General features: G+C 40.7%; 1 non-coding gene across 1 annotated transcript; it reads left to right on the top strand.

Moving 5' to 3' along the window:
* The first annotated feature begins 1,535 nt into the window (after positions 1 to 1,535).
* On the top strand, positions 1,536 to 1,642 carry LOC115067023. Its single transcript, XR_003846465.1, has one exon. It is a non-coding gene; the product is annotated as a U6 spliceosomal RNA (small nuclear RNA).
* The last annotated feature ends 18,462 nt before the right edge of the window (positions 1,643 to 20,104 follow it).

The following is a 20,104-nucleotide window of genomic DNA, read 5'->3' as shown; positions in this document are numbered from 1 at the left end:
CCTGACAATCATCAGGGCTGCTTCTACTCCCGAGATAGACAGCCCGGCCGGTCGAAAATTAAAATTTACCTTGCTACTTTTCTTAAAGTGGTGTTGGTGATTTTTTTACGAACTCTGTCCTATAACAAGATCTTTTGACATTTTGCAACTGTGAGGGTTCTGGCTGACATAATAATACATGGTGTGATGGCTAATCCTGGGTGTCAACTTGACTGGATCTGGGATTAACTGAAATGAGAGAGATCTTAATTGGATCATCTGAAGCTGGAAGACATGCCCTGAATGTGGGTGTTACTTTCTGATGGCAGCCTGTATAAAAGGCCACGGCAGAGGTGAACACCTGGCTTCTTGCTGCTTGCCTTCTCTCACTGGTGAGTTCATCTTGCTGCTGTAGATTGAAGACTAGCTGATCTTTTGGAATTTGTCAGACCTTCAGCGCCAGATTCGGACTACTGAGACATCCAGCCTCATGGACTGAGCGACTACAGATTCTCAGCCTCTCCAGTGTGGTGCAGCCATTGTTGGACTACTCGGACTCTATCCTGTGAGCTAAGCTGATAAATCTCTATACATATATATTCATTCTACTGGTTCTGTTTCTTTGGAGAACCCTGACTAATACACGTGGTAAATAGTTTGAGTTCTTTACATTATCCTTTTACCATACTAAGTGCTTATATAAAATCTTCCTGAGAATTTATTTACCAAAAAGAGAAAAACTGTATTATAGAGTACTAACCTAATTTATTGCTGCTGGGTCTTTATTTTCTAAAATAACCCACAAATTGAGGGAAAGGTCTTTATTTTCTAAAATAACCCACAAATTGAGGGAATGAAGGCAAAACAAGGGGAAATAATATGCACCTAGCTAATGGCTACTTAGCTCACAAAAATGAAACATTCTCACAGAAAAATAATCTTCAAAACAAAAGATATAGTTCAATATTCTTTCTCCCTTCCTTTAAATAGTTATTTAACTTACAAACAATACAGTGCTAAGTTGTGAGGGGTAGCAAACTGAGTAAGGTAGGAACTTACAACTTAGCAAATACATTACATAAAATTCTCAGAATTACAGAATTATAAGAGATAATATCTAGAGGTGGCTTTTTAAATCCTGTGATACTATTGGAGCTATTCTTGAAGTTCGAGGAGATGCAAAATTCTCTCAATACATGGATGAATTACAGCTCAGAGAGTCCATGCTTTAGCTCCAATAGTGAATCAGTGTAAAATCTTGTCAGATATCAGACCTCTTCAACACAGTTCATCACTCTTAACTGTTACTCCATTCTGAATCCATTAGGAGAAAAACAAAATACCAAGTAGTTTCTTAAAGCTATCATTTTTCATTCTTATCCACTAGAGAGAGAATTTTGAAGTCTAAACTAAGTTTGACTGATGCATAAAATCTGGTGTGGGGGGCTATAAAGGGGATGTGTGGGTAGGGGAGGGAGTATAAAGATGATTAAGATTTTTTGTATGAAATGCACAGAAATTCAATAAAAATATACATTAAAAATAAAATAAGTTTGGTGCTTGCTTCGGCAGCACATATACTAAAATTGGAACAATACAGAGAAGATTAGCATGGTCCCTGCACAAGGATAACATGCAAATTTGTGAAGCGTCCCATATTTTTAGCACTTGAACTTTTTTTTATTAAAACCTTCTTACAAGCGAAAAACAAAAATAAAAATAAATAAAATAAGTTTGACTGTACTTCTTTTTAGATAGGACCTCATGTATCCCAGGCTGTCCTAGAATTCACTATGTAGCTGAAGGTCAGCTCCTAATCTTCCTGCTTCTACCTCCCAAGTGCTAGGTTTCCAGATGTGTGTGCTGTCAGGCTTAGTTTGGTTGATTGTTTTCCCTTTTATAGTTTATAAAAAATGATCAAGGCTCTGCCTTAGTTTAGCTATGACTTTCTTTCATCGTTTTTCACTCACTGACTTTTGTTTTTTATTAGTTTATCCTTGAACACATAGCAACCCTGCTGGAGAAAAATTCCAAACAGCTTGTTTTGAACATGTTTGCTCTCACGGTTCTAGACAAAGCATCGGAGTCTGATAATGCAAATGAAAAGAATTACCTAAATTAAACTTAATCCAGGAAATCTTCCTTGGCTGGCTTCCCAGCTAGTCAGTGCCTATCTTTCGAAAGCCTAGCTTACAAGGTCTGTTTCTTGTATGGTACTTGAGTTTGGGGAAAGCCCCTACCATTGGTCTAATAAAAATTTCTCATTGTGTCTAAATTGTGAATGGGCTTCATGATTTGATCTTTTTGGACTGGTATAACAAAATACTATAAATTGAGAGGCTTATAAACAACAGAAACTAATTTCTTACAGATCTGGAGGCTGGGAAGTCCAAGGTCAAAGCCCTGGCAGATTCCCTATAGGCTAAGGACCTGCCATCTTAGCCATAGATGCCATCTTCTCATTGTCCTCACATAGTCAATGGGTGGAGAAGTCTTTTTGGGCCTTTAATATATATATGGGTAGTAATCCTATTTGCGAGGATGCTACCCCCTATGACCCAATCACTTCTCAAAGGCCCAACTCCCCATACTATCTCCTTGTAAGGATTTTAACATATGGATTTTGAGAGGGCAAAAACATGCAAACATCCAGATGTGATGTCTCAAATCTATAATCCCATCACTTGGGAGGCAGAGGCAGGAGAATTGCAACAAGTTTGAGGCTTGCCTGGACTATATAGGAAGTTCCAGGCTGGCTAGAGCCACACAGTGAGACCTGTCCCAGGCGGAAAAAAAATCAAATTATAGCAATTTGACTAGTCAGTCACTTTCTGACTGGAATGCACCAACATTTCAGATCCTCAAAGGAGGCTTTCATTTGAGGATCAGCCTCCTTTGAGGATCTGAAATGTTGGTGCATTCCAGTCAGAAAGTGACTGACTAGTTCTGGGGAAATAACTGGGTGTGAAGCCTCTCTGGTCACCCACATTTCAGTTAATGTCTCAACAAAGTTTTGGCAAATCTAAGCACATAGGTGTGACTCCAGTGGGAGAGAATCCTTAGAAGGTTGGGCCTGATTTCCTCTGGACTTTGCCCCCTGTTCCTTTATCCTTTGTTGATTTTGCTTTGAATCTTTTTTTCTATAATAAGTCACAGGTGTATAATTGTATTTTAAGTTCTGTGAGCCTTTTTGGCAAATTATTTGAAACATGGTTCTTGAGGAATCCAGATACAGATGGCTCAGCAGGTAAAGGTGCCAAACCTAATCACCAGAGTGCGAGCCTTGGCAGCCACATGGGAGAAGGCAAGAACCAGCTCCTGTGAACCGTCCTCTGACCTCCACATGCACACTGTGGCATGCGCATGTGTGCACACACAAACACAAATTAATAAATTTAATATTTTTAAGTGAGGAAACGTGACTTTAAAAATATTATCTTTATTGTAGAACTACAGATACAGAATGGGAATCCCCTTCTGATGCAGAAAATTTAGTTCTTCTTCCATACTTTCCCACTCCTTTTACTTTGTTGACTTTGATCCAGTTTACTAAGTGTCTGCTCGCCTATTGTATTCAAAGGCACCAAAACCTGTTTTCCCTTTTGCCCTTGTTTCTACCCTTGTTTTTTCTGCACCACCAATAGTCCCACTGCTATATCTCTTGAGATCTGTATAGCTGCATTAATTCAGAAAGTTATCCTTCCCAACATCAGGTTCCCCCACCCCTAACTACACTCAACATAACTTAATCCTTAATTATCAGTCCATTCCCATTGTCATCAGATTATATGCCTTTCAAGGCTTTCCCATAACCTAGCCTCATTCTATTTAGGTGGAGTCCTCCTTACCCTCCTTACCCTCCTCTCCCCAGGACTCTGCTGACACAACATACTCATTGCTATCCCAAGGCTTTACTTGTGTACTTCTTCCACATTACTTTCCTTATTATTTTTTTTTTTTGACTCACTAGAGTCCCATTTTATATATGTCCTTCTCTTACTAGCCTTTCGCTGACTATATTGCTTGGTTCTCCTTAATAAAACATTTAGAGTAGATACCATTTGGAATTTACATATACATCAATAAGGACTTTATGTTGCAAGTGATAGAAAATAAAACTCCAAATAATTTATTAAATGATAAATTCATGTGAATTTAAATATGAGAGAATATCTTTTTTCAAAGTTTTTAATGTACATGCACATATGTGTGTGTCTGTGTGTGTGCATGTGTGAGCACATGCCTATGGAAGCCAGAAGATGGCTTGTATCTTTTGGAACTGGAGTTACAGGCAGTTGTGAGATGCCTGATGTGGGTGCTGGAAACCAAAGTCTGGTCCTCTGCAAGAGCATCAAGTGCTCTTAACCACTGGAGCCATCTCTCCAGGCCTTCCTGGTTGTGATGGCATATCTGATTAAAAAAAAAACTGAAAAAAGATGACTGAAGATGATATATATTGATACACAGCAGACATTGATGTGATTAGTGCACACCAGATAATCTCCCTGAATTAACCATCCACATGGTGGATTTCTGTCTTTTCCCACCAGACTTGGGTGGAATGCCCTACTACAGACAGCCATAGCAACTTACACTTGTGGGAGAGTTAATACTGATGGGGAAAATTTGGCTAATGGGAGTTAGGAGAGAGAGCCAGGCAGAGAAATGATGCCTGTTTCTCTCCCTTCCATTATTTTCTGCAAGGCATCATTTCTCCCCACAGCATCACCTATGGGAGACTCTTAAGTTGCTTGTGGACACACCTGCTGTGCCTCTTCTAGGCTGCCCATGAGGTAGTGCCTAGCTCAGAAATGTTCTACCTCATATTGCTTCCCATTCTTCCTGCCTTTTGTTTTCTATATCATAATACCTTATGAAACCCATCTAAAACCAGTATTTTCTAAAAAGGAGGGAGGAGGGAGGATGGAGGAGGGAAAGAGAGACAGAGAGAGAGAACTTCATCCTAGAAAACGTCAAGCTACACATGGAAGTCAACCTTTGGAAGTGGAGATGATCATCCTGAAACTTAACACTTTGTTAGGTGGGATTTGACTAGCCTGATCTGGGTCATATGTTCTAACCCTGAAACTAGAACTAGAGCCCCACCAACTCAAGTGAGCTCAGAGTGGAGAAGGGTGTGCCAATGGAAAATTGAGATAGAATTATCAGAAGATACTGGGAAGCAAAAAAACTTATGACTGTTATAATTCATGAAGCCTTCTGCACTATTTCACAGCATGAAGAAATTTCACTCATCTTCATGTTTTTATTTTTACTTATTTTTCTTGTGTTTGTGCTTTTGTTGTGGTTGTTGAGACAGATTCTCAAAATGTATCTCTCTCTTTTTGAGAGAGAGTCTCACATAGCCCAGGCTGGCTTCAAACTTGCTACATAGCTGAGGATGCCCTTCAGCTCCTGATTCTCCTGCCTCTACTCCCAAGTGCTGGGACTACAGCCATGTCCCACACCTGGCTCAAAGTTTCTTAAAATAATTCATTGTTTTTTCAAGCCGGGCATGGTGGTGCTTGCCTTTAGTCCCAGCACTTGGGAGGCAGAGGCAGGTGGATCTTTGTGAGTTCGAGGCCAGCCTGGTCTACATAGTGAGTTCCAGGACAGCTGGGGCTACAGGGAGACCCTGTCTCAAAAAAGACAAAATAATCATAATAATAATAATAATAATAATAATTCGAGAGATGGCTCAGTGGTTAAAAGCACTGTTGTTCTTGCAGAAGACCCGGGTTTGAATCCCAGCACCCACATGGCAGTTAACAACTGTCTGTAACTCCAGTTCCAGGGGATCCAACGGCCTCTTCTGTCCTCACGGGCATTGCATGACACTGGTGCACTTACCTATATGCAGGCAATGCACTCATACACATAAAATAATATACATAAAATAATAATTCATTGTTTTTTCTATGAATCTCAGGCTATTATCAACTCATACTCTTTTGACCTCTGTCTCTAGAGTACTGGAACATGGACACACACCACAACACCCAGCTTGATTCTGCATTTAAAACAACTATGTGCATGAGTGTTTTGTGTGCACATATAAGTGTACCCATGTTGTGCAATGCGCATGGAGGCCAGAAGAGGGCGTCAGATGCCCTGGAACTGAAGTTATGTGGGTGCTAGGAACTAAACTTGGTTCTCCTGCAAGAGCAGCCAAAGTTCTTAACAGCTGAGCCATCTCTGCAGCCCCTGATTTTGCATTTTTAAGAAACATGTTAGGTCATTCAGAGGAAGTTGATGGGAGGATTATATCTTGGGCAACACTGCACATTCACAGCAGTTGGCACCTGAAGTTTTCTGTACTTATTGTGGAAAGCTTTCTAGCTGGAGAGAGAGGGGGTGGCTAGGGGACTTGCTCAGAAAGTTTGTTTAGAGAGAAAATATGTTTATTTGAAGTTCTGAGGGCCTGCAGATGGGGACTACAGCAGCCATTGATTAGGGAATGCTTAAGAGCAGTACTTCTTAAACTAAAGTGCACACAAATCACCAGGATCTTGGTTAAATGCAGATTCTAATTCGGGGGCCTGGCTAGGTCAAGAGAATTCTGTATTCCTCCCCCTTTATGTTTGTGTATGGTATATGCATGTGTGTGTTCAGTGTATTCACCTGTGCATGCACATGTTGACATCAGACATCCTCCTCCATCATTCTCCACCTTATTCTTTTGAGACTGTTGAAGCTCACTACTTCGCTAGACTGACTAGCAATCCCTGAGGATTTACCAGCTCTGGGGTTGCAGGCATATACAGTTACCTCTGGCTTTTAGGTGGGTGCTGAGCCATCTCTGCAGCCTGAGACTTCTGTATTTCTAACAGACTCCTGAGTGATGCTGATGCTTCTGGACCCAGGAGCACAGTCTGGACAGACTTTAGGCTGATAATAAAGAAACTGTAGGTGAAATGGGAAACAGATATGAAGCACAGCCAGAGTCTGAAATAGACTTAATCCAAATGTTTCACAAATCTGAATCAGGAGAGGAAAGAGCTGAGTTAGAGCCTCATGCAACCCAGACCAGCTAAAAGTAAATCACCAAGACTCTGGCTCTTTCCTGCACTTACCCATATCCCCCATCCCCAACCCTGACACACACACACACACACACACACACACACACACACACACACACACACACACACCACACACACACCACACACACACACACCACACACGTTTGATGCCTGTGAGAAAGAACATCAGGGAGAAGTTCATAGGCTGGTTTCTATGAGCCTATATCCAAAAAAGACCATCAAAGTTTCTTAAAGTAATTTACTTGTTTCCTGACAAACCAACTCCTCACAAACTAGAAAATGCAACTTTGTAGCACAGGATAGCAGATTATCACCACAAAAGTTTTAAAAAAGATCTGAGCCAGGTGTGGTGGCTCATAATTGTAATCCAGCACCCCAGAGGCTGAGGCAGGTAGATCACCATACATTTAAGGACATGCTGGACTGCGTAGTGAATTCTAGGCCAGCCTGGGCTATAGAGTGAGGCTCTCTCACCCATATCCCTTATACAAGATTGCATCAGATCTTCCTGTAAAATCCTAGCTAGTTTCTCCATCATTAAGAATAACATCCAGAGGGGCTGGAGAGATGGCTCAGCGCTTAAGAACACTGGCTGTTCTTGCAGAAGACCCGGGTTCGAATCCCAGCACCCACATGGCAGCTAACAACTGTCTATAACTCCAGTTCCAGGGGATCTGACAGCCTTTTCTGTCCTCCAGGGGCATCAAATGACACAGGTGCACTTACCTACATGCAGGCAATATACACATACACATAAAATAAAGATAATAAATAAAATATTTTTTAAAAAAGAATAACATCAGGGACGGGTGTGGTGGTGCACGCCTTTAATCCCAGCATTCAGGAGGCAGAGGCAGGTAGATCTCTGTGAGTTCAAGGCTAGCCTGGTCTACATAGTGAGTTCCAGGCCAGCTGGGGCTACAGGGAGACCCTGTCTCAAAAAGACAAAAAAAAAAAAAAAAAAAAAAAAAAAAGAATAACAGCCAGAATTCTGAACTGTGAATTCAATTTTCCTTATACTCTGCTTCATCACTGTTTCTCTAACTCTGCCTGTTAATAAACACCAGTGCTCTCACCCACTTTCAGTGCAGTCTCCACCTACCAACAGGGTAATCCTACGTCCAGGCCTCTGCCTTGGCATCTTTACTGTGCCATTTTTAATAATATCCTTCAAAGTCTATTTTAAACATATCAGTAGTGATATAATAACAATCTAGATTTACATAGTTTGTACAGCTCATTCAACTATATTTTCTCAATGAATTCTGACTACATCTCTGGAAGATAGGAATTATTATTGCCCATTTATTAATTCTTTAGAAAACACTTGCTTAGTCTCTAATGTGTTCCAGGAAAGACTGTGGGCATTGGAAAACTAAATAGACCAGTCCTTTCCTTCAACAAGCTTATGTTCCAGTCTAAAGAGACAAACAAGGAAGCATAAAACATATCAATTGGAAGAAAAAGGAAGCAGGGCGTGAGGATGCCATAAAGGTAATGGTTTGAGTTAACACCTGAATGGATGCATGCAAGGGTTTGATCCAATTCCTGAATGGAAACACCTACTGGTCTTGAGGACAACAGGAGGCAGAGAAAATGGGAAATGCATAGGGCAAACTTGAATGTCAAGGATAGAGTGACTGATGGGGATGGTTGGAATTGAGGCTAGAAGTTGGGGAGATCTGGTGTTCTAGTTTGTTTTCTGTTGCTGTGATAAAACTAGGACCAAAAGCAACTTGGGGAGGAAAGAGTTTATTTCATCTACAGCTTATAGTCCATCATCTTGGGAAGTGGAGGCAGGAACTCAAGGCAGGGATGTATAGAGAGGAACTGAAACAGAGACCACGAAGGAATGTTGCTTACTGGCTTGCTTCCCCTAGCTCTTGCTCAGCTATCTTTCTTTTTTTTTAATTTTTAGTTTTTTTAAAAGGTTTTTTTTTTTTTTTTGTCTTTTTGAGACAAGGTCTCCTTGTAGCCCCAGCTATCCTGGAACTCACTATGTAGACCAGGCTGGGCTCGAACTCACAGAGATCTTCCTGCCTCTGCCTCCCGAGTGCTGGGACCATCGGCATGTGCCACCATGCCTGGCTAAAAGTTTTTTTTTTAATTTTTATTTTTATTTTATGTATGTGAGTGTTTTGTCTGCATGTATGTAAGTGTTCCCATATCATAGAGTGCCTACAGAGTCCAGGAGAGGGTGCCAGATCCCCTGGAACTGGAGTTACAGACAGTTGGCAGCTGCCATGTGGGTGCTGGGAACCGAACCAGGATCCTCTGCAAGAGCAGTTAGTGTTTTTAACTGCTGAGCCATCTCTCCAGCACCTCAGCTATCTTCCTTATACAACCCAGGCCCACCTGCCTAGGGATGGCATGCCCACCCAGACCCCACATCAATCAGCAATTAAGAAAATGCCTCACAGACATAGTCATAGGCCAGTCTGATAGAGGAGCTTCCACAATTGAGGGTACCTCTTTCCAGATGGCTCTAGTTTGTTTGTGTCAAGCTGACAAAAACTAACTGGCACATGTGACAAATCACAAAGGAGGATTATATAGGCTAATCTACAAATTTTGCTTTTTCCTTGAAATTAGATGTAATTCTATCATCTATTTTAAAACAGTGACAAGATATTTATTGTCTTGAAAAATGAATCACGGGGAAATGGACAAATAGGGAGACCTGTTGGAAGGACACTTTTAAGGATCCAGTTATGATATGATGAGGCATGTCAAAGGTGGAAGCAGTCAAGGTGAGGAGAACTGAACATATTCTAAGTCTATTCTGAAATTTCAACAGATAGAATATGACACCTTGGGAGTGACAGAATGAGGAGCTAAATACAACTGAGTTTGGGGGTTCTGCAACTAAGAGTTGCTGTTTATTGCTGTCCAATGGATAACCAATTTGAGGTTTAAGAAAGTTAAGTAATTCCTCCATAGTCAACTACCTAGTTGTCTGTTATAGATTTTGTTGGAAAGTTTAAGTGGTAGTTCCTCTTCTCCTAGCCTAAAGAAAACAGCTTGGACTGGCATCCTGCCCTTGAGTTGACCTGACAGAGGAATAAAAGGCCTTTGTTTTCCAGGAATGTTTTTTTGCAAATATAAACACAAGAACAAAACACAATAAGGCTGGCAGTGATCATGGGATTTTGAGATTCCCAAGGGTCTCCCTCTCAGAACATCCTGTAGAGGTCAGAACTCAGGTTGGGATGGCTGCAGGATTCCTGGAAGACAGGTCATTGAGTTCTGAGGCCCTGAAAGCAACAGAGAGAGCGCTGACTACCAAGTATTGTGGAGACCTGGAGAAACAGTTGTCTCCGGTCAGACAAAAGCAGATCCACAGCATTACCTCATTGTAGCAGAACCATTCAAATCCTAAAGGTTTTGTATAGGATAAGAAATCTGGGCTGAGGAGATTGCTCAGTAGGTAAAGGTACTTGCCCCCAAGCCTAATGATCTGCATTTGATTCCCAGGATGCACATGGTAAAAGGAGAGAACTGACTCCTTCCTCCAAGTTGTTCTCCGACCTTCACACACCATGATACACATGCCCCCCATACACACAAACAAATAGATATAATGAAAAAAGCCCCCAGAAATTTGTTCCAAAGATTGATTCTATTAGGGAACAATTTTTCCCCAGATATAACTTCACTTTGCAGAGGACCCAGGTTCTGTTCCCAGCACCCAAATGGCAGCTAACAACCATCTATAACTCCAGTTCCAAGGGATTTGAAGCCTTCTTCTGACCTCCATGGGCACTGCATGACACGGGTGCGTTTACACACATGCAGGTAATATACTCATACATATAAAGTGAAAATAATAAAATCTTTTTTTAAAAAAAAGAAATGGGGGTCTCATGTAGCCCAAGTTAGCCTCAAACTCTCTCTGTAGCATAGGATGATCTTCAACTTCTGATCCTCCTGCTTCTACTTTCTAAGTGCTGGGATTGCAGGTGCATGCCACCATGCCCAGTTCCTTTCCTTTTTTTTTTCTTTTTTCAATGTTGAGGATTTAACATTAGGCAAGCCTTCTAACTCTAAGTGCCATCCCTGTCCCATAACTTTACCTTTCATTGTCTTGTAAAACTGTTATTTTTTTAACTTATTATTTGTATGTATGGTGTGTGCTCGTGTGTGTGTGTGTGTGTGTGTGTGTGTTAGACAGCAAGGGTCTTCCTCAGTTTTTGAGGCAGAGTTTTCCATTGAACTTGAAACTCAATGATTCAGCAAGACTAGTGGGGTAGCTCTCTAGGAAGTCTCCTGTCTTTACTCCCTAGTGCTGGGTTAACAGGAACTCGCAGCAGAGGCTGGCTTTTTATGTGGGTGCTGGGACTCAGGTTTCTCATGCTTGCATGACAAACACTTCACCAACTGAGCCATCTCATCTATTTATTTATCTATCATCTATTTATCATCTATTTAGCTATCATATCTATCTATCTATCATCTATCTATCATCTATATAATCTATATCTACAAACAGGGTCTCATGTAGTCTAGGATGCTCCTGATTCTCTTGCCTCTACCTCCCAATTTCTGGGGTTAAGGTATGTGCCATCATGCCTGACCATTAAACTGCTTTTTATCTAAAACTAAATTTAAAAATTATTCATTACATATTTTGTACCTTAGAAAATTTTTAGTAGGCATCCACTTTTTATCAGTTAAATGCTGCAAAACCTAAATAGATTGTGGTGTCTGTTTACATTCATGTTCTTCCTAAGTGCTGATAAACACATTCTGCTCCATTTACTCTCCCCTACCTCCCTTCCTTCCTTCATTCCTTCCTTCATTCTTTCCTTCCTTCTTTAAATATCTCTTTATTTGGACTTTTGTGCTGACAAAAGTCAAGTGGCTTCTTTTTATTTTTTTAATTTTTGTTTTTATCTTTTTGAAACAGGGTCTCCCTGTAGCCCCAGATGGCCTGGAACTTCACTTTTGAAGACCAGACTGGCCTCAATCTCATAGAGATCTGCCTGTCTCTGCCTCCTGAGTGCTGGGACTAAAGGCATGTGCCATCATACCCAGCTAAGTGGCTTCTTTTTAAAGAACACAGTTATTTCTACAAATAAGGTAACATGAATTCCCCTGACAATTTTTACTGAGGCAAAAATAGCTTTGAAACAACAAAAGGAAAAAGTGCTGTTCAAAGTTTTCATGTTCTCTCTCGGAATGTAGATTTATATGATGGGAAAGTAGAAAGGGGATTGTATAGAAGAAGGAGGGGTCTAAGGGAGTGGGACAAACCAGAAGGATGAAGAGAGGGGAAAAAGAGAAACAAATATCATACATTCTCTCTCATATGTGGAAACCAGATTTATTTATATGTGAAAAAAGCAGAAGGGGGCTCTTTGGGAGGAAGATGGGGATCAGCAGGAGGGGGCACCAAGGGAAGGTGATGGGGAGCAAGTGTGAGTGATGTACAATGATATATATGTATTAAAATGTCATAAACTCATTATCAGGCCAGCAAGATGGCTCAGCAGGTAAAGGTGTCTGCACCCAGCTGATGACCTAAATTCAATCTTTGGGACTCACATAGTAAAAGGAAAGAACCAACTTTTGTAGCTTGTCCTTTGATCTCTACATGCATGCTGTGGCACACACTCGTGTGTGTGTGTGTGTGTGTGTGTGTGTGTGTGTATGAGTGTGCGTGTGCACACATAATTTTTTAAAATAAAAAATAAAAATAAATGCTTTCTTTTGTACTGATTTTTAAAAATTAGCTGGGCAAATACCTGTAATCCCAGCACTCGAGAGGCAGAGGCAGGAGGATCAGAAGTTCAAGGCCAGACCTAGCTATATAGTGTGTTCAAGACCAGCCTGGGCTGCATGAAATCCTGTCTCAAAAGAAACCAAAGAGGGGCTGGAGAGATGATTCAGCAGCTCTTACAGAAGACCTGGGTTTGATTCCCAGCACCCATATGGCAGCTCACAACTGTTTATAACCCCCAATTCCAGGGGATCCAAGCCTTCTTACAGCCTCTGTGGGCATTGCATGCAGATGGTGCACATATATACATGCAGGCAAAACATTCATGCACTTAAAATAAAAATAAATAAATCTTAAAAAAAAAACAGAGAAATGAATATGCTAACTCTGGTGTTTTAATACCATCATTGCAGTGATTCTTCTCAAGATGATTATGAAACCATATGACATGCAGGATATGTATGTCATTAATTCTTGAAACACTAAAGCTAGGGACACTGAATTATCTGTATAATATTTCTAAACAATAAGTAGATAAGTAAATCAATCTGCTTACATCAAATGAACTGATTGAACTCCAGCTCCTGGAGTTGGGTATTAGGCCACACTTAGGTGTTAGCGATGAAAATATTTCTATTAGTTGAAAAGCAATTTCAAAGAAATAGATGGCTATTGATAATAGAATCAAATGCAATGTCATGCCTCTGCAGTTCTCAATAAGGGAACTTAAGAATTCTGAGGGAGAGGGTTTTCTTTGTTCACAATGAACAGGAAGAAGAAAAAGAAAAAAAAAGGGGGAGGGAGTATCGGATCATGAAACTGATATAAATTTACTGGAAAATAGTTGAAATTTAATTTTTAAGTGTTTTTTACATTTTATTTATTTTTATTTTATGTGTATGAGTGTTTTGCCTAAATGTATGTAAGTGCATTACATCTGTGCAGTGCCTGTGGAGGACAGACAGGGGCATCAGATCCTGGAACTTCAGCTGCCAATGGTTGTGAGCTGCCACGTGGGTGCTGAGACCCAAACCTGGATCCTCTGCAAGTGTTCTTAATCACTGAGCATCTCTCCAGCCCCTGAAATTTAATTTTTAAATTTTTAACTGGTACAATAGAAACAGGACATAGCCCCACAAAATTAAAAATGATGGAACATTTTAAAAGGAAACATTTGGAGAGGAAAAGAGTAATTTTTTTTTTTTTTGTCTTTTTGAGACAGGGTCTCCCTGTAGCCCCAGCTGTCCTGGGACTCACTGTGTAGACCAGGCTGGCCTTGAACTCACAGAGATCCACCTGCCTCTGCCTCCCAAGTGCTGGGACTACAGACGTGCGCCACCATGCCCAGCGGAAAAGAGTAATTCCTTTAATCTCTCCCTCCTCCTTCCGTCTCCCTTCGTCCTTCCATCCCACCCTTTTCTCCCTCCCTCTTTCCCTCTGCTCTTCCCTCCCACTCTATGGCTCTTTCTCCCTTCCCCTTTCTCTCTTTCTTTCTTTCTCGCATTTTATTTCCTCTTTCTTCCTTTTTTAAATTTAATTATTTTTATTTTATGCGTATGTGTGTATTGCTCGCATGTAGGTAAGTGCACCCATGTCATGCAATGCCTGCAGAGAACAGAAGAGGCCGTCGGATCCCCTGGAACTGGAGTTACGGACAGTCATTAGCTGCCATGTGGGTGCTTGGATTCGAACCCAGGTCTTCTGCAAGAACAACCAGTGTCCTTAATGGCTGAGCCATCTCTCCAGCCCCTCTTCTTGTTTTTTTGTTTTGTTTTTTGTTTTTGTTGTTGTTTTTTTGTCCTTTTGAGACAGGGTCTCCTTGTAGCCCCAGCTGTCCTGGAACTCACTATGCAGACCAAGCTGGTCTCCAGCTCACAAAGATCTGCCTGCCTCTGCATCCGAAGTGCTGTGATTAAAGGCATGTGCCACCACACCTGGGGCTTCCTGTTTCTTAAAAAAGTATTTTATTGTTTTTATTCTACCTGTTTAAGTGTATTGCCTGAATGTAGGTATGTGCACTCATCTTGTGCAGTGCCCACAGAGGTCAGAAGAGGGTGTTTGATCCCCAGATCTAGGTTTATAGACGGTTGTTAGCCATCATGTGGGTGCTGGGAATTGAACCTAGGTCCCCTGCAAGAGCAGCCAGTGCTCTTAACTGCTGAACCATCTCTCCAGCCCCTTTTTTTCTGTTTTTGAGCCAGAATTTCACATAGCCTGGCCTGGCCTTGAATTTACTGTGTAGCCTAGCATGACCTTGAACTCATAATCCTCCTGCTTCTACTTCCTAAGCACTGGGTGATCTCTACTTAATTTAATTGGCCTCCAGGTTTTAATAATCACTGAATCCTCAGCAAAAGTGAAAAAATATTAAGAGATAGTCTGAAGACTATCTTTATCCTTTGGTTCTAACTCTTTTACTTCAGTCTTATTTCAGTTCCTTGCAATTGTGTATTTATTTAGTATTGGGCATGAATGTGTTACAGTGTGCATGTGGACGTCAGACAACAACTTGCAGACTTGCAGAAGTCAGCTCTCTCTCTCTCTCTCTCACTCTCGACTCCTCACGCTTTGTAGCAAGTACCTTTACCTACTGAGCCATCTTGTTGGCCCTTATATCAGTTCTTACTGTAACTTTTCTTTCTCAGTGGCATTTCTATCATCGAAAGATAAATCTAAAATGCTAAAACTTATTTACATTTTATTCTGCTCGAAAAACCATTTATATTTTAATAAGGGATACATACATGCCAAAGCCTTGACAACTTAAGTCTCCATTTTCAGCCTGGCCTTCCTTCTTCTTGAGTTCCATTCCACAACTGTGTTTCTGGTTACCCACTAAGCGTCTGGCTAAAAGTTCCACAGGTCAGAATGGGAAAGTAACTCAGTGGTAGAGTGCTGGTCTAGCATGTGAGATCCTAAGTTTGATTCTAGCACCACCAAAAAATACCAAAAACTTCTGTAGACCACTCAACCCTCCCTCCCAAAGGACTTGATTCTTTATTGGATCCCATACCTTCCCCTTTTTGTTCCTCATATTCTGGATATTGTGTCTTCTAAATCCTCCAAATCCATTCCCTTTTCTCCATTCACACTGCTAAGCCAAAACTCATTTTTTCTCATCTAGATTACAAAAGCTTCGAAATGGTCTTTCTGCCTCCATGTGACATTTGGCTATCGTTTTAATTAGGACAGTTAATTATGTCAGTTGCTTCTTTAAAATTTTTTTAATGGTGGGCTGGAGAGATGGCTCAGTGGTTAAGAACACTGGCTGTTCTTGCAGAAGACCCAGGTTCATATCCCAGCACCCACATGGCAGCTAATAACAGTCCATAACTCCAGTCCCAGGGGATCCAACAGCCTCTTCTGTCCTCCGTGGGCATTGCATGACACAGGTGCACTTACCTACATGCAGGCAATACACACATACACATAAAAATAATAAATAAAATACTAAAAAAATTATTTAATGGCTCTTCATTGCCTTCAGTACAAAACAACAGTACAAGGGGATACTGGTATGTAAGGTCCTTTGGAAACTGTTTCCTGTCTACTCTTAATCTCACTCAATTTCAGTCTTTTAACACTGCATTCCAGTCATGCTGAACTAACTGCTGTTCTTCAAATAAGTCATGTTCCTGTATTTCTGGCCTGAAATGACTTTTTTGCCCCATCTTAAATTCACCTTCAAGGCAGGTCATCTCTGAAGACTTAACTCAAGTTCCCTCTCTTCTGAAGACTTTCCTCACTCTTATCAGAAAAGACTCATTTTATTTTTATTTATGTATATGTGTGTATGTATGAGAATGTATGTGTGAGTGGCCTTAGAGGCCAGAGGAGGGCTCAGACCCCCTGGAGCTGTAATACAGGCAGTTATGAGCTACCTATATGGGTGCTGAGAACAGAACAAGTACTCTTAACTGTTGAGCCATCTCTCTAGCAACTTGGCTCACTTCTTTAGGCAAAGTTTTATATAATCATACATTCTATGGGATCTATCATATAGTATTTTAATTATCTACTGTTGCTTAACATATTATTCCAAAATTTAGGGTCTTAACACAAACACAAGCAGTTATCTCTCAATTTCTACAGGCCAGGAATTTGAATCTGAGCTGGGCAAATGTGGCTAGGAATTTCTTGTGGGGTTCAGTCAGATGTCAGCCAGGACTACATTTATCCTCATAGACTTACTCACATGGCTGGTACCTTGGTTCTTAGTTTACTCCCTGATAGACTTCTCCCCAGAGTTGCTAGAGAGTCATCATGGGATGATTGCTGTCAAACAATCCAAGGGTCCAAAGCAGAAGTCTTAAGTCCATTACAACCTACCCTTGAGAATCACCAAGTATGACTTATGCTATACCTGTGTTCACATACACTAACCCTAATTTATTGCAAGAGAAGACTGTATTAGGACTCAAATGCCAGGATGAGGGTCATTAGGAGCCATTCTGGATTCTGGCTCTCACATACAGAATAACTTCATTTTACATCATAGATCACTACTCATGACTGCAAAATAAGAATATACTTAAAACATTGACAAATAATGGTATATGTTTATGGGATCCAATATTATACATTATGGAATGATTAAACAAAGCTAAATAGTAAATCCACCATCTGACCTGTCTATAATTATTCTGAGTGTTAACATTTCAAATCCACTGCCCTAGGAATTTCAGAGCATATATTATTAACTATAGTTACTCAGTTGTACAGTAGATCCCAAAACCTACACCCCTTAACTGAAGCTTTGTACTCTGACCAAGCCTCTGGCAACCACCATTTTCTGCTCTACTATCAGGAGTTTGACTATGAAATCTGACATGTGAGTGAAATCATAAGGTATTTGCCTTTCTCTGCCTGGCTTATTTCCATTAGCATAATATCCTCTATGTTCATCCACATCCTGGCAAATGCTAGCATTTTCTCCTCTTTTTTGAAAAGGCTGAATATTATTTCCTTGTGTATATATACCATATTTTCTTTATCCTTTCATCCATTGATGGACACTTAGTTCCACATCTTGGTTATTGTGAATACTGCAGTGAACATGGGGCAGCAAATGCCTCTTCTACTGATTTCAGTTTTCTTCCATGTGTTCCCAAAGTGGGATTGCTGGATATGTTAGTTCTGTTGTTAGTTTCTTTTTAAAGATTTATTTATTTTATTTTATGTGTATGAGTGTTTCTTTGCATGCATGTATGTGTACCATATACATGCAGTGCCTACAGAGGTCAGGATAGAGTGTCAAGTCCCCTGGAAGTGGAGTTACAGATGGTTATGGGCCACTATGTGGATGCTGGGACCCAAACCTGAGTCTTCTGCAAGAGCAGCCAGTGTTCTTAACTACTGAACTGTTGGGAGCTATTAATCCATTATGTACATTGAGCTGTGGCAGGCTTGTTTACTTAGTTTGTGTTTTGCACACCAGTACCTAATCTGCCAAGTCAGGAGGAATATGGTTTATATGGTGGAGTTCACAACAAGTATTTGACCGCTCCTTGACCCTCAGATACAGGTGGGAAAAACAGCTGTTGAAGATAATTGAGTTAAGCAAACAGTGGCTGTCTCTGATGTTCTACTGTATAAAAAGGCTGAGTGAAAATAAACTGGGGCTGCAGTCTCTACTGACAGCCCTCCCAAGTATCTTTTCTGTCTCTTTTCTTTCAATCCTCACTCCCCCTTTCAGGTACTGTCCGTCTTGGCCAGCTAGCGCCGGCACTGAACCATCTCTCCAGCCCCTATTTTAGTTTCTTGAGGAACCTCCATCTGGTTTCAAAAGAGGTTATACCAATTTACATTCCTGCCAACAATGCACAAATGTCCTCTTTTCTCTCTTTTTTAAAAAAGTCATTTATTTTTAGACATTGCATGTAAGTATATATGTTGGGCATATTCCCATACCCCTTTCCTCTCCCTTTACTATCCCTCCCCACCTGTTTTTCTCTTTAAATTCTTGCCAACACTTTTTATTTTTTAATTTTTTTGGTTTTTGGAGACAGGGTCTCCCTGTAGCTTCGGCTGGCCTGGAACTCACTATGTAGACCAGGCTGGCCTTGAACTCACAGAGATCTCCCTCCCTCTGCTGCTCGAGTGCTGGGATTAAAGGCGTGTGCCACCACACTTGGCTACTTTTAATTTTTTTACCTTGATTTTTTTTTTTTTTTAGTGCTAAGGATCAAACCCAGGGCCTATGTGTGCTAAGGAAGTGCTCTACCACTGAACTGTCTTGTCATTATTCATCTTTTTTGTTGTTATTGTTTGTTTGCTTTTGTTTCTTGAAGCAGGGTCTCACCAGCTGGCCTCAAACTTGTACTCTCCCTGCCTCAGCTTTCTGAATGCTGGGATTACAGTCATGTGCTATCATTCCCAGCTCAGCTTTCATCATTTTGATGACAGCCATTCTAACAGGTGCAAGATGATATTTCATTGTAGGTTTAATTTGCATTTCATTGATCAGAGGTGTTGAGGATTTTCTCAAATACCTGTTAGCTATTTTGTATTTCTTCTTTTTAAAAAAATTATTTATTACTTTTATGTGTATGAATGTATCGCCTGCATCTATGTTAAGTGTACCCGTGTTGTGCAGTGCCCACAGAGGTCAGAAGAGCGCATCTGATTTCTCTGGAACTGGAGCTATGGATAGTTGTTAGCTGCCATGTGGGAGCTGGGAACTGAACCCAAGTCCTCTGCAAGAGCAACCAGTGCTCTTAACTGTTGAGCCAACTCTCCAGCCCCTGTATTTCTTCTTTTAAGAAGTGTATATAAGTCATTTGCCCATTTTAAATTTCTGTTATTTATTGTTATAGTGTTAGTTAATTTCCTTATACAATATGAATATTAAGATTATATTTACTTTGCTTTTCTTTTTATAAGAGTCTCATAAAGCCCAGGCTGGCCTCAAACTTACTATATATAGCTGAGAGTGACCTTGAAATCCTGATCCTCCTGTCTCCACCTCCCAAGTGCTGTGATTACAAGTGTGAGCTACCCAGTCATAGTTACTTTCAATGTTCAAATTATGATGGCTTCAGTTTTGCAGTCCGTTTCCTCAAAATAGTAACCTCTCCCTCCTCCCACATTTCTGATAGCATCCTAGTATATAGGTATTGTGTTTTCAGAAACAGTTTCTCCTGTTTTTCTGCCTGAGTGCTCTGGGTCTGCCAAGTTCTATCTCACCCTTATGAGGATGTAGCTCCATTGGGCCCCACTGTCCTGCACTGATGGCTGCCACCATTGCTTCACCCATTGACTTAGGGAAGTGCTGGCAATTTCTCCAAAAAAGTGAAACAAGCCCAAGAGTACAAGTAAGACCAGGCTTTGACTGTTAATAAGTCTTTAGACTTTTGCTTATAAG

This window comes from Nannospalax galili, unplaced genomic scaffold (assembly GCF_000622305.1).
Source record: "Nannospalax galili isolate Female #2095 unplaced genomic scaffold, S.galili_v1.0 scaffold505, whole genome shotgun sequence".
NCBI lineage: Eukaryota > Metazoa > Chordata > Mammalia > Rodentia > Spalacidae > Nannospalax > Nannospalax galili.
The sequence above is the reverse complement of the archived record's forward strand: the minus strand, read 5'-3'. Positions and strand labels throughout refer to the sequence as shown.